The following is a 13,897-nucleotide window of genomic DNA, read 5'->3' on the forward strand; positions in this document are numbered from 1 at the left end:
TCATGTTGTTCCAAAACATAGGTCATATCATTTTTGTCTTTGAACATGTATTTCACTTCCTCTTGCTCATCTTTAGTCATCATTGATAAACTGTGACAGAACAGAGTTATCTTTTCCAATCATTTCCCCTTAAGTTTTGACATCATTGATGAACAGAATTATCATTTTTACTCATGACCCCATAACCCAATTTGTAAGAATCTAGAGGCATATGACAACCTGTTCTCAGGCTGGTAGTTCTGGTTGCTTCATGGATGCTAGAGCAAAACAAGATTTCCAAGTCAGCCCAGGCAGATTGCCATATCCCAAGCAGAGTATTATTAACTCTTAATGGTCAGAGTGCCCAAGAAAATTCCTCAGGCAAAAGCTGCTGCAGTTATTCAAATTTTGGCACAATACAAGGTTTATATTTTATATCTTTATAGAATTTGTTTATATGTCTAATCCTGGCATTCTGTTGTTCCTTAGTCCTAGGACACCACACTGAGTCTGCATGTGCTAACTTTTCTAGGAAGGGAGGTCCTGACATCTCATTCTTTTTATCGTCTTTCCACTCCATTCTTTGCTCATCATTATAAGTCTTTGTGTAGGGCAGTCAGCTAATCTCTACCAGCCTCTGCCTTCCTGTGTGCTGGGATTGAAGGCATGCACTACCACGCCCGGGCTCTAAGCTTTCCTTTAATTCCTTTTCACAAGTTGGAATCTCAGATGGGTGGCATCTTGCCCTGAGGTCACTACTTCTTTTATTTAACTTCTTAATCTGTTTATCTCCTTGGACACAGGATTTATCTCTATTCCACTTCCTGGTGCCTCTTTTCTCAATCTGTATATTTTGTATTTTTTATTTGCTCAGCTTGCTCCTTTTCATTATAAATCTTCATTAGAGTTAACACTAATAACCACATGACAGAGTCTGTACTAGGCTGCTTTGAGATTTCCTCTGCCAATGGAATTAATCCAAAGCTCTTCACTTTAACCTCAGGCAGACTTTTCAGACAAGGGAAAAGGCAGCCACATTCTTTACCAAAATATCACAAGAACAATCTCCAGGCAACAAACAATTTCTTCTCCTCTGAAAGCTCTTGAGAACTTGTCCCCCACCTCTCCCCCATAGTTCAAATAACTCTTAGAACCACTGTCTTCTATGCTCCTACTAGTATGCCCCCATTAAGCAGTACTTAAAGCCTTCAACTGCTTTTCTAATCTACAGTCCCTAAGTCCATATTCATTCAAAGAAAAACATGGTCATGCCTATCACAGCAATATCCCAGTCTCTGGCACCAATTTCTGTCTTAGGGTTTCTATTGCTGTGAAGAGACACCATGACCATGGAAACACTTATAAAGGAAAACATTTAATTGAGGTAACAGCTTACAGTTCAGAGGTTCAGTCCATTATCATCATGGCAGGAACATGCGGCATACAGGCAGACATGGTGCTGGCTACAGCTTAACCAGAAGGCAACAGGAAGTGGACTGTGACACAAGGCAGTATCTTTAGCATAGGGGAACTCAAAGCCTGCCCCAACAGTGACACACTTCCTCTAACAAAGCCACATTTCTTAATGAGATCAACTACCACATTCATAGAACCATTGAGGAATGTGACAAGGGATGTAAATTGAATATGGTAACTCCATTTTGGTACCTTGGATGAACATATTCTTGCTGTGTAAAGTGCTAGTAACTGCAATGGAGAACTTGAGAAAAACAATTCTAGGAAGAAAAACAATGGGGAACATAGTCTCTTTGCAAAAGTCAGCCTTACCTCACTACTTCTGATAATTGTGTAATATGGCTTTTGTAATTATTTGCTTAGCTTGCAGCTGGAAGAAGGAAGCTGAGATGGCTAGTGTTGGTTGTCAACTTGACGACACCCAGAATTAACTAAAACCCAAAAATGGAGGGCACACCTGTGAGAGACTTTTGTTTAATTTGAAGTGTGAAGATCCACTTTTAAAAATGGAAGAGCTTTGGTCTCACAGGAAAACCAGTCTATAACCTGGGCTATAACTTCTGCTGGAAACCTATATAAAGACATGGGAGAAGGAAGCTTTTGCTCTTTGCCTGCTTGCTCTCGCCTTGCTAGCAAGTCCATTCCTTCACTGGCATTAGAGCCTTTTGCAGGAGCAAAACCAGCAGCCATCTTGAGACTAGGCCTCCATCTTGAGGCATCTGTTGACGGGGGGGGGGGGGGGGGGGGGGGGGGGGGGGGGGGGGGCTGAACTCAGGTAGGAATATGCTGATACAATAAAGTTAAAAACATACATGTCCTGGACCCAGCAAAACAGGATACAGGCAGTAAAAATTTAACAAAGACCAGATGTCTTTGCAGATGTATTGCATCCTGTCAGCATCTTGAGGTTTCTTGCAGACATCCTGTCAGCTGTTAGTAATTTTGCACTTATATATTTTTTTGTTTTGTTTTGTTTTTGTTTTTTGAGACAGGGTTTCTCTGTGTAGTTTTGGTGCCTGTCCTGGATATCTTGCTCTGTAGACCAGGCTGGCCTCAAACTCACAGAGATTTGCCTGGCTCTGCCTCCAGAGTGCTGGGATTAAAGGTGTGCACCACCACCGTCCGGGGGAAATTTTGCACTTATAGCTCAACCAACAATTTCAAAGGATTACCTTATCCCTAGTTCCCTCATCCAATCCTGAAATGCCAAGACATGTAGCCCATTGCTTGTAAGCTTTTTCCATATATAAACCCCTTGTAATGGTGCTTGGGACTTTTCTTCCCTACTCGATGTATTGGAGTGTTGGACGAGATCCTTTCCCGGGCTTGAATAAAGAAACCTTTTGTTCTTGCATTGCAAAGTTGGCTCTGTGGTGGTCTTGTTGGGGGACTCACGATGTGGGGGTAACACTACTTCTTCAGGATTCCAGCATATACTGAAGATCAGCTGAGACATACAGCCTCGTCATCTGAACAACTACTGAATTCTTGAACTTTCTGTTCACAGCCAACCATTGTTGGATTAGCTGGACCTCAGCCTGTAGGTCATTCTAATAAATCTCATATTCATTCTATAAGTTATATTACTCTAGAGAACCCTGACTAATACAGAAACTTTGGAGACTTTCCAGAAAGGATGTGGTTTTCTTGCTTAAATATGGACTTTGTAAAAGGCTTAGCATTACACTTAGGTCTTGAATACCTAGCTGTAGTCACCAGATGGCTGGAATAAAGACTTTCAATTGGCTCATAGATTGTGTCTGCGTGTTCTTCTCTGATTGGAACTTGCAGCAGTTATATCTGGCTGGGTAGACATTCCTGAACATGAAGAGGATTATGTATATAAAACTAACTGACCTCTCACTAAAACTAGTCTCAGTGCCTGAATTCAGCATTTGGGGAAGGGGCAAGTACAAGGTTTGTTTTAAAAAAAGATAAGAATTTAATGTTCCTTAAACTGGTCTTTAAACCTTTTTCCTTTGAGTGTGTTGTTAATCCCACTGAATGAGAGTGGAAACCACTACCCAACTCCCTGAAGCTTACCTCAATTTTTTGTTTATAAGGAGATAAAAGTTTTAGATATATTAGCATTACCAATGTTTGTAATCTATACTGAAATCCAATTGTAGAAAAGTAGCCAACAGATGTCATACCTTGAGTCTTTGTTCATGCTTTTTAACCCAAAGCTTTTCCTTTTTTCCTCTGTCCAGAGAGCTGGACATATAAATTGGATAGAGATTTTTTTTAGCATGATGAGAAGCACCTTTGTATCTATGCTTAGAAGACAACCAAAAGAAATTTAAAATCTTAAACTTGTGACTGATAATAGTAGTATTTTATCAGCTTATTAGTGCTCCATTGATTGATATTAAAACTTTGAACCTTCAAAATAGAGGGAGAAAGAAATTGGAAACATTTTTTCATTACCTTAGATTACTTTCTTATACCTTTACAACTTGCATTTACATACCTTAAAATACTAGCTTTCACATCCTCAGACACTTTCTTAGACCCTCAGAACTTACTTAAGCTTTCACATTTTCCATCTAACCATTTATTGGAGACACATAGTTATTACTGAGAACACTCATTGCAAAGCAAGTTCCTTTAAGTCCCTGTCTTATTTTGCTCTCCTTTCTCTGTCACACAGGGCAGAGATTTTGGAGGAAACATTTATACAAACATGCTTGGGTCTAGAAAAGGAATCTATAACCCAACTCCACAACCAGCTATCCAATAAAGTGGAACAGCATGAAACAACTTTAATATTAGCCACACTCAAAAGACATCTGAATCCCTCCTAAACTGAATCCAGTGACCAGAAAGCCTAGGGATAAATTCTGAGCCCTTGCCATCAGAGCAGCCATGGCAAGCAACATTACTGGAGAGGCTGGTCTGGCAGGGATAGAGAAAACAAACAAAACCAATAAACACAGAACCCAGAAAGCTCACATGCTCAAAGGAAATTACTTAATGAGAAAGTTTCCAGGTGACAGCCTCCCATAAAGGGAGAACTGGGGCTAGGTTAGGCCAGGTGGGAGTTGGCTGAGGGGGTTCCATGGCAAAGCTGGAATGAGTAGCAGGAGTGCTGAAGGCTTCCAGTGGGCTAAAATTAGGTACCGGAGAGGGAGAAGGGGAGACTGGAGGGGCTGGAGGAAGAGGAGCTTAAAGTTGAGGCCAATGAGGAGGAGGCTTCTCAGCTAGATTAGAAATGGTTTGTGCTTCATAGCTAGGAGTTAGGTGGGGGAACAGGAAGAAGAGAGAGAGGATTTGGAGCAGAGATAAGAGGAAGTTGGGATATAGAGAATGGGGATCCTCTTCCCATTTCCTTGATCTGAAGGATCTGAGTACTATTGGGATCTAGGCTATGGTTAAGCAGCCATTTTGATTGGTGCCAAGCATAGAGGCTGGAGATTTTCTAAGAGGCATCCCAAGGGTGAATGAGAGGGTATGATGATACCACTCCCATGGATTGGGGATGGGCGTTGGAGTAGCCTGTAGTCGAGGGTGTCCCCAGGACTCTGGAAGGACCAGAAGAGGAACAAGCCATTTAGTGGGTGTTGTATTTTAAAAGTGGCATGATGCCGGGTGGTGGTGGTGCACGCCTTTAATCCCAGCTCTCGGGAGGCAGAGGCAGGCGGATCTCTGTGAGTTCGAGGCCAGCCTGGACTACCAAATGAGTTCCAGGAAAAGGCGTAAAGTTACACAGAGAAACCCTGTCTCGAAAAACAAAAACAAAAACAACAACAACAACAAAAAAAAAATGGCATGAAGGGTCACACCATACAATAGGGCCTATGTTGTAGGTTTATTGAGGGGAGGGGAGAGAAGGGGCAGAGAAGGGGGCAAAAAATGGGAAGAGACCAGTCCCTAGGGATGAGAGCAAAGGAAGAGAGACAGGAGGTGTACGAGGCCTGCCTTTTATAAGGAAATATAGCGAATGTGCACAGGGGGTGCTCTTAGTGCCTGCAGCTGAGGTTATATACTGTCAGGACCCTAAGGGCAGGCTAGTACAGATGCCTGAATGCTAACAGTGGGTCATCACCACATTCAGTGAGGGTCAGGGCTAACCACGTGAGGAGATGTGACACTTGGTACCAGGGCTTTCAATGAGGCCTGAAAGCTTGCCAGAAGGCAATGAAAAACTGAGCTCAGGAGTGAGGTCTCATCGACCGGAAAGGGATGGGGAACAGGTCACATACTATTGTGATGGCCATTCCTGGTTGTCAACTTGACTATATCTGGAACGAACTATAATCCCCAAATGAAGGGCACACTTGTGACCTGGATCTTGAGGCAGGAAGACACATGCCTTTAATCTAGACCTTGAGGTTGGAAGGCACACCTTTAATCTGGGCCATACCTTCTGTTGGAAGCCTATGTAAGGACAATGGAAGAAGGAAGGGATATTCTTCCCTGCTTGCCCTCACCTCCATCAGCACATCCTTTCCTTCTTTAAGATGCCAGCAGACCAGTTGAGACACCCAGCCTTGCGGGACTGAGCAGCTACTAGGTTGTTGGACTTTCCATTCATAACTAGCCATTGTTGGACTGCAGCTGGTAAGTCATTCCAATAAATTCCCATATATGTATATAGAGAGGGAGAGAGGGAAAGAGGAAGGGAGGGAGGGAGGGAGGGAGGGAGAGATTCATTCCATAAGTTCTGTGACTCTAGAGAACCCTGACTACACAACTATCATAAAAGTCATGAGGGATTACAGGCAGGTCTGAGGGTGGAGGCAGAAAGGAAGCAGGACAGTAAAGGGTCATAATAGCCACGGAAGCCGCAGGATTGCGGGGGACAGGGTCGGTGAAGAGAACCAGCCAGATGTAAGACTGGCTGGGAATACATCCATCTCCAAGAGTACCAGAGGGGTGCCAGATGCTCAGTGGTCACTTCCTCCGACTCGGGGAAGAGTTCATACCGACCAAAGGGGAAGTTTATGGAATTATCCCTGGTGGATGGGGTGCTGAGAGATGGTGAGCTCGAAGGTGAGTCTGTTGTGGGTGGACTGGAGATGAGATATAGGGTCCCAACGTGGCTTAGAACTCAAGAAGGAACACAGGCATCAGGAGAGCCTGTCAGCGTTACGGCAGCAATATAAGGGTTTTCTGTCGTAAGGGCATCTTGGCAATTAGGAGCCAAGGAATATCACATAATCAAACCATGTAACAAACCTCACACGAGAGATTTATTGGGGAGAAGAACAGAATGGCAGCTGCCTTTGAGCAGGAAGAGAGACAGCAGAGGGCTGAAGGGAGGGGAAGGCTTTTATATGGTTTGGAGCATGCGCTGTGAGCTTAGTATAAGAAACATTGTTTGGCTGTTAACGCTGAGTCATGGGGTGGGGGTGGGGACTTCCAAGTTTCTGAGCTCAAGGTCAAACCCCTGGCAGGATGTTTTTCCTTTGACCTTTGTCTTGGGATCAAGTCAGGGTTCAGGGTGTTTTTTTCTTGGCTCTGTTACCCTACAGTTGTGTCTCCATAAATGTCTACACTTGCAGCAGCTGTTCCCATCCATGTGGCTCACATCTTGTAACATAAGTGATTTCGCCCAGGCTGTATGGCTACAGGAACTACTACTGCACGTGACAAACAATCCGAAGCGTGGCTCAGCAGGAGTTGTTTTTAAGGAGAAAAATGGGGAAGGCCGTGATAGGATGAGTTGATAAGTCCAGATTGGTCATGTTAGTTTAGCCAAATAAACATTTTTGATAGCTGGACCTTGGTGGTCAGCCTCAGGAATGAGTCAGGCATGAGGAAGTGGCTGAACGAGTCTAATGTGGAATCTAGTGGGTTAGCAAAACAGTGCGGAGGGACCAGGGCCGGTGCCATGTTTGCCATTGTGGGCTTGTTAGAGCCCTTCAGCACTACGTGCCTATCTATCTTTCTATCTATTTTTTTTCCTTTGGTTGAGAACTTTGTCCTGGAACTTGCTAGGTAGGCCAGGCTGGACTCATTCACTCACAGCGATCTTGCTTCTCCCTCCCAAATGCTGGGTTTAAAGGCATGCACCTTTATGCCCTGCAGAGGGTGCATTTTCTTTCACGTACTTCATAGAAAATGTTGCCATCCCATCTGAAAATCGATCATTGCTTATGAGATCTTCATCGGCTTATCTTCACAGAATTACAACTTGTCTGAAATAGAGTTTCAACCCCATCCCAACTGACTGGATCGGTTATATTCCCGCCCGCGCTCGGCTTTTTGCTTCAGAAGCCCTCCAGGTGATTCTGGTGCAAATTCCAGGCGCAGGGCGAGGCTTTGATCTCCCCTCAGGCTGCAGAAGACGCTTCTGCCCGGCACTAGGACCGTGGTGGTGGCGCAGACGCCCGGGGGCGGAGCGCAGAGCCAGCTGGATCCGCCCAGACCGAGGCCGCCTCCAAAGCTCGGCGCAGTCCGCGCTCGGCGGAGGCCTTGATCCATGCTAGAGGCGAGCGAGCACCCGCAGGGGCGGCAGGTCTGCGGCGGAGCGGGCTTTTGTTCTTCGTTCGGGGCTCAGGGCTGGGTCTCGGTCACCTCGGTCCCCACCCAGGGGCGCCGCTAGCGTCCCCGCAGCCCGCTAGGGTCGCGGCGCACGGGGCGGGCGCGCGGTCTGCGGTTGTTGGCCTGACGCGGGCGGGCTTGTTGCAGCTTCACGTTCCTTCCTGTCTCGGAAGGAGAAGCAGAGCTTTGTTTTGCTTTTCGGTTTCTTTCTGGCTCGTCTTCCGCGCCTTACACCGCCTCCGCCCCTGCGACCCGGCGGCATTGCATTGCGCTCCTCCCTCGAGCTGCCCAGGCCTGGGTGAACACCGCGGCCCGCAGCATCTCGGAAGCACTTTGCATTTGTGGTACTTTGAGTGCCTTCCTAGAAAAACGAAAAAGCAGGTGAAGTGTGTGAGCTTGGCATGCATTCCAATAGGCCAGCAGCCGAACTTGCGTGGGTATTTAAATTGTCTGCTAAATGTGTTACATTTCAGGGGAAGTTTGTTTCTTGTTAATATGCTAAGGTCTTAGTAACTGCTTCCCTAAGCCCCAGTCGAGTTTTCTTTTACCAACCCAATAAAGAAAATTGCTAACGAAGTATTTTTGCTTTGGAATTTAGGACAGTAGTGGACTTGGAGAAGCGCACTTGAATTCTAGTGGCAGGGGATATTTTGAGACTAGCCTAGTTTAGTGGTTTTGTTTTTAGGGTAACTAATACCAGTTCAGTAAACTTAGTAAATCTCAGTACCACTTTAAGGAAGATAGATATGCCTTCTAATCTTAAAAAACGTTTCTTGCTTTTCCTAGGATCAAAGGCGTGAACATACACCTTGTGGGAGAGACTAAAAGGTAAAATTGTATTTACAGGTAAGTCTGCACTTTAAAAAGCCTGTCCTGGTTCTACAGGATAACTATTCACATTTTACCGTGGAGTAATTTTTTATGGAATAAAATGTCGTTGAGTCAACATTGGTTAAACCTACAGAACTTGGCCTGCCATTGTTTGCAAGCCTTTAATTCCACCGTTTGGGAGGTCAAGGCACGCAGATCTAATTTCAAGGCTAACCTGGTTTACCTAGTAAATTCCAGGTGAGTTAGGACCTACACAGTGAACTACTCAGAAACTCCCCCCAAAAGCTGAGCGATGGTGGCCCATGCCCTTAGTCCCAGCACTTGGGAGGCAGAGACAGGTGTATCTCTGGGTTTTGAGGCCAGCGCCTGGTCTACAGATTGACCTCCATCCAGGTCAGCCAGAGCTACACAGAAACCCTGTCTCTGAAAATCAGGAAAACAAAAAACAAACTGCCCCCAAACAAAACCCTCAGGAACCAGTGCAACAACAGTGGATTTGATGGCAAAGCCAAAGAAATAAAATTATTGGTGCTTAACAGTTTTTATTTATGCCTTAGTTTTAAAACAGGGGAGAGCGTTATTATTAATATTACTATTAGTTTTTGGCAGTGTTGGAGATGGAACTTTGGGCCTAATTGCTACCCTAGGAGAGGTTATATTAGGTGGTGAATTTAAGTTACCTAGGCAAAGGCTAGCTCTTTTAGGGGGAATGTAGTACCAGGGACTTTTTCTTATTTTTAAAATTTTTTTGAAAATTTGTTTTTTTTTTTTATGAGCATAAATGTTTTACCCACATGTAAGAATATGTTGTGTGTACTTGGTCTATGGAGGCTAGAAGAGGGTGTGGATCCCCTCAAACTGACGTTACAGGAAGTTGTGTATCCACCATGTTGGTGTTGGGACCCTACCCCGGGTCCTCTTCTAGGGCCACAATACTGTTAACTGCTGAGTCATGTCTTTACATTCGGTGATCTCTGAGGGTTCCATCCCATGACAGTAAAGCTTGTTAGAAAGCCTCTTCTGCTGATGGGGCTGTCGTTTCTGTAGCTGCATGTTGCAGTATGTTATTTGTGTCCAGGTGTTGGTGCCTCCACTTGGCTGTACCCCTCACTGTAAAATCTCAGAAGAATTTTACTTCCCTGCTTCAGCTTCTGTAAAATGGGATAACAGTAGTACTGAAAGACCCTGGCCCTTCAGGCTTACACCCCCAAGCCCCAGGAGAATGAGGAACTAAAAAGCTAGTTCCAAGAGCAAACTGACTCAACTATTATTCAACCACCCACAATGTAACAATGTAAAGAGATTTCTATTAAGAGATGCGCTCAACTGTGACTGGGTTAATTGCAAGTATTCCAGGAAAGACCACTGTAACCTTTGTGTGACTTTCACTCCCACCCTGATACCCCCTTGAGGTTTTGGGAAGAGAGTACATGGGACGTGATTGTACCCACCCTGTGATCAGGCTCTGATCTTGTGAAATTAGCCTCTAGACATAAGTCAATCAGAACGAAATTGTATGGGAATTGTAATCTTATGGCTTTTGTGGGTCTTTTTCCCCGCCTGGCTCTAGAACACTCTTAAAATAGCTTCTGGCACATAGTTACTGCTTAATAGAGCTTTAAGTTTTATCCTGTTAGAGACAGTGTATTTTTTATGACCGTAGACATTTTAAAGCTATACTATCTTGCAGTTCAACTTGCAAGAATAAATTAATGAACTTTGTGTATATCAAATCCATCTCTTGTAGCTTGGCCTGGCCTTGAACTTGCTGTCTAGCTGGGGATGATCTGTCTTGGTCCTTCTGGTCTTCCTAAGTGCTGGGATTAGATTTTCACTCCCTGCTTGTGAAGCCAAATTGCTCAGCAAATTCCTTGGATACAGAGATCTTGCCCTAGTTTTGTTTTCCCTTTTTATCTATATGATTAGTTCTTCTCTTTTACATTATCAGTGCCATGATTTTAGGAACTCAGCTGCTTAGGGAATTGTAATCATGTTAAAAGTTTAAGGGTGAACTTCAGGCATCTTTGTCTTACCAGGCTTCTTTTCCCATTTCTTTGGAAACTAATCCATGTAAAACGGAAGTGGGAAGCATTCAGTTTTAGATAAAGCAAGACTTTGTACCAGCCCTGGCTATAGAAATGCAAAGTAAGAAACCCTTAAGACCTTGAAGAATTCTGATTTTTTTTTTTTTAGAAGCTGTGCAGGGTTTAAAATTCTTGATATGCTAAATGAAGTTGTAAATGAAAGGTGTAGTTAGAGCCAGCCTAGTGAGATATAATCCCAAGTGAGATTAGAGCTATGCCACAAATGAGTGTCTAAGTGAATACTGCCTTTGACCTCTTACCCAGTCTTAGACAAGACATCACAAAGGTGGCTGAAATCAGGTTTTTATTTTCATACGAAGTAGAATGTATAAATTGAGAGAAACAGGTTCAATTAGAAATCAAGCAAATGTTGCTTCAAAGGAAAGGATTGATTTTTTTTTTTTTAAGAGAGAAACAGGTGAAATAACTTGTTTTGAGCAATTTCGATTGGTGCAAGTGGTCTGTTCATATACTTAGGCCAAGTGTGATTGGTTGTTATGTGCACTTGAGTGCAGGTGCTGTTGGAGTCCAGAAGAGGGTGTCAGATTCCCTGGAGAAGGAGTTAAAGGTGATTATGAGCTTCCTGATGGGGATGCTAGGAATTGGGTCTTCTGCAAGGTTTTGTTTGTTGATTTTTTTTTTTTCTTTCTTTTCCCTCTCTCCCTCCCTTCCTTTTTGGTTTTTTGAGACAAAGTCTCTGGCTGTTCTGAAACTCACTATGTAGCCCAGGCTGGCCTCTAATTCACAGAGAACTACCTGCCTCTGCCTCCTGAGTGCTGGGATTAAAAGTGTGTGCCACCATTCCTGGTTCCTTAAAGTTGTCTTCATGTTACTGTGAATAGAAAACCTTCCTTAGTTTCTGGCTTAATTATGAAGAAGTGCATTTTTTTTTCTTTTCCTTTCATTTTGTTTTTCTTTTGTTTGATACAATATCTTGGATAGCCCAGACTGCCCTCAAGTTCATGAACTTCCTGATTCTCTCTTTAGAGTGGTAGGAATATAGGCATATGTTACTATACTATGGGAGCCCACAGTGACTCCTGCTTGTGGCTTGATTCCATCTTGATTTAAAGTCAGAGTTCAAGCTTGTTTTTGCTCCTCAAGGCTGAATAATGGGATGTTTGGTCAAAGATATGGTTACTAGATGTTTTGAGAATTAAGGTGTTTGATTGTTCCTTGAACTATGGTAATGAAATCTTTTGCTGCCCTCGCTTTGGGTATAAAAAAGCTGAGATATAAATTCAGGGCTGCTGCAGTATTCACCGAGAGCCCTCCCAATTCTGTCTCTTGTCTCTTTCGTTCTTTTTTTTTTTTTGTTTTTTGTTTTTCGAGACAGGGTTTCTCTGTGTAGCTTTGCACCTTTCCTGGGACTCACTTGGTAGTCCAGGCTGGCCTTGAACTCACAGAGATCCGCCTGCCTCTGCCTCCCGAGTGCTGGGATTAAAGGCGTGCGCCACCACCGCCTGGCTGTCTCTTTCTTAATCCTCACTTCCCCTATTCCAATTTTGTTCAACAAGTTGGCTGGTCCCAACACTATACCTAGCTGGTTTTATGGTCAATCTTGTATTTGTGACCTAGCCAATTTAGTTACTTATTTTTGAGAAAAGGTGTCATGTAGCCAGGGCTGGCCTTAAACTCATTATATAGTGAAGGATGATCCTCCTTCCTGCCTCTACCTTCCAAGTGGTAGGATTGCAGACATGAGCCATCATTCTTGCCTTCAAACTTAGTTTTTAATTCAATTTTTAGAACAAATTTCTTTTGATTTTCTATATAGAGGGTATTTTCTACAAATAGGTAACCTATTTGTCTGGAACCTGAGTTGCTGTTGTCCACTCTGCATGCTTTATTGTAACTGCGATGGCCAGAACACCTAGGAAGTGTTGTGTAGAAGTGGTAAGACTGGGCATCCTTGTGTTCCTCTCTCTTAATGTCACTCTTAGAACATTAAACACAGCAGTGGTTGTGGGCATTTTATTTTTTGTAGTTTTATAATCCTCAGCAGTTCTCATGCACATTGATTATATGTTGATTTTTGATTGTGGTACAATAGGGGTGTAGGTACCAGCTTTTCCTGAATCTTCATCCTCACACTCAGGACAGTTATGCAGGGATACTGCTAATGGAACATCTTTATTTTTTTGGCCCAGGGTTTTTTATTGGGCATGGTATCAATATGTGTACACACAGAGCCCCCATCTCCTTTCTGGCAAACACGTGGAGTGCTGAGGGGGATTTCCTGTGAATGTTGATGGTGTGTTCTTGGATTATCACTTCAGTTGAGGACAGAATGGCCCTTCTTTTCCCCACTACCCTTCTTGGCTGGTACCATTCTCTTGGACTCAAGTTGGAAGGGCAGTTGGGAATATTTTAAATAAACTTTCTCTATACCTATTGAGATCATCTGATTTTCATCCTTTTTTAATTTTTTTGTTGATTCTGCATTAATTTGGGATGTTGAGTGAACTTTGGATTACTGGGATACATTACAGAGTCATGGTACATAACTAATGTGTACTTGGATTTTACTTGCTTGCATTAATATTTCTTGAGGGGTTTTTATGTCTTTATTTGTGAGATTATCTTCATTTTGTACAGGGTAATATTGGCTGAAAATAATTCAGTTGGGTGGTTTTCCCTGTCTCCTGTGTAAAATTGATTTTAAACCTTTAAAGATTTAATGTGACTAACAAAGCCATCTGAGCCCAAACATTTCTTTGTGGGTAGCTTTTTGGCAAATTTTTACGGTTTGAATGTAAAATGTCATCCCCTCAGGTAGGGTAATGATTGGGCACAGGACACCCAGCTAGTGGTGTGTTGGGAGGTGCTAGAATCTTTTTATTTTGTTTTTGGAGACAGTGTTTCTCTATAGCTCTGGCTGTCATGGAACTTAACTCTGTAGACCAGATTGACCTTGAACTCATAGGGATCCCCACTTGCCTCTGCTTCCTGCCTGCTGGGTTTAAATAAAGATGGATGCCACCACCACCACCAGTCCGAGGTGTTGGAATCTTTAGGAGGGGGGGCATACTAGAGGCACT

General features: G+C 43.5%; 1 protein-coding gene across 6 annotated transcripts in view; it reads left to right on the forward strand.

Annotated features, from left to right (window-relative positions):
* The first annotated feature begins 7,796 nt into the window (after positions 1–7,796).
* Resf1 (retroelement silencing factor 1) overlaps positions 7,797–13,897 on the forward strand; it is a 30,688-nt gene continuing 24,587 nt past the window's right edge. Inside the window, exons 1-2 of one of the 6 annotated variants that reach the window (XM_006995910.4) lie at positions 7,797–7,915; positions 8,728–8,787. The gene's annotated coding sequence lies outside the window, so the exon portion shown is untranslated. Of the gene's footprint in view, positions 8,375–8,727; positions 8,788–13,897 lie in introns of all 6 variants that reach the window. The other 5 variants (XM_015989322.3, XM_042274394.2, XM_076568382.1 and 2 more) reach the window with 5 other exon arrangements.

This window comes from Peromyscus maniculatus, chromosome 3 (genome assembly GCF_049852395.1).
Source record: "Peromyscus maniculatus bairdii isolate BWxNUB_F1_BW_parent chromosome 3, HU_Pman_BW_mat_3.1, whole genome shotgun sequence".
In the NCBI taxonomy this organism is placed as follows: Eukaryota; Metazoa; Chordata; class Mammalia; order Rodentia; family Cricetidae; genus Peromyscus; species Peromyscus maniculatus.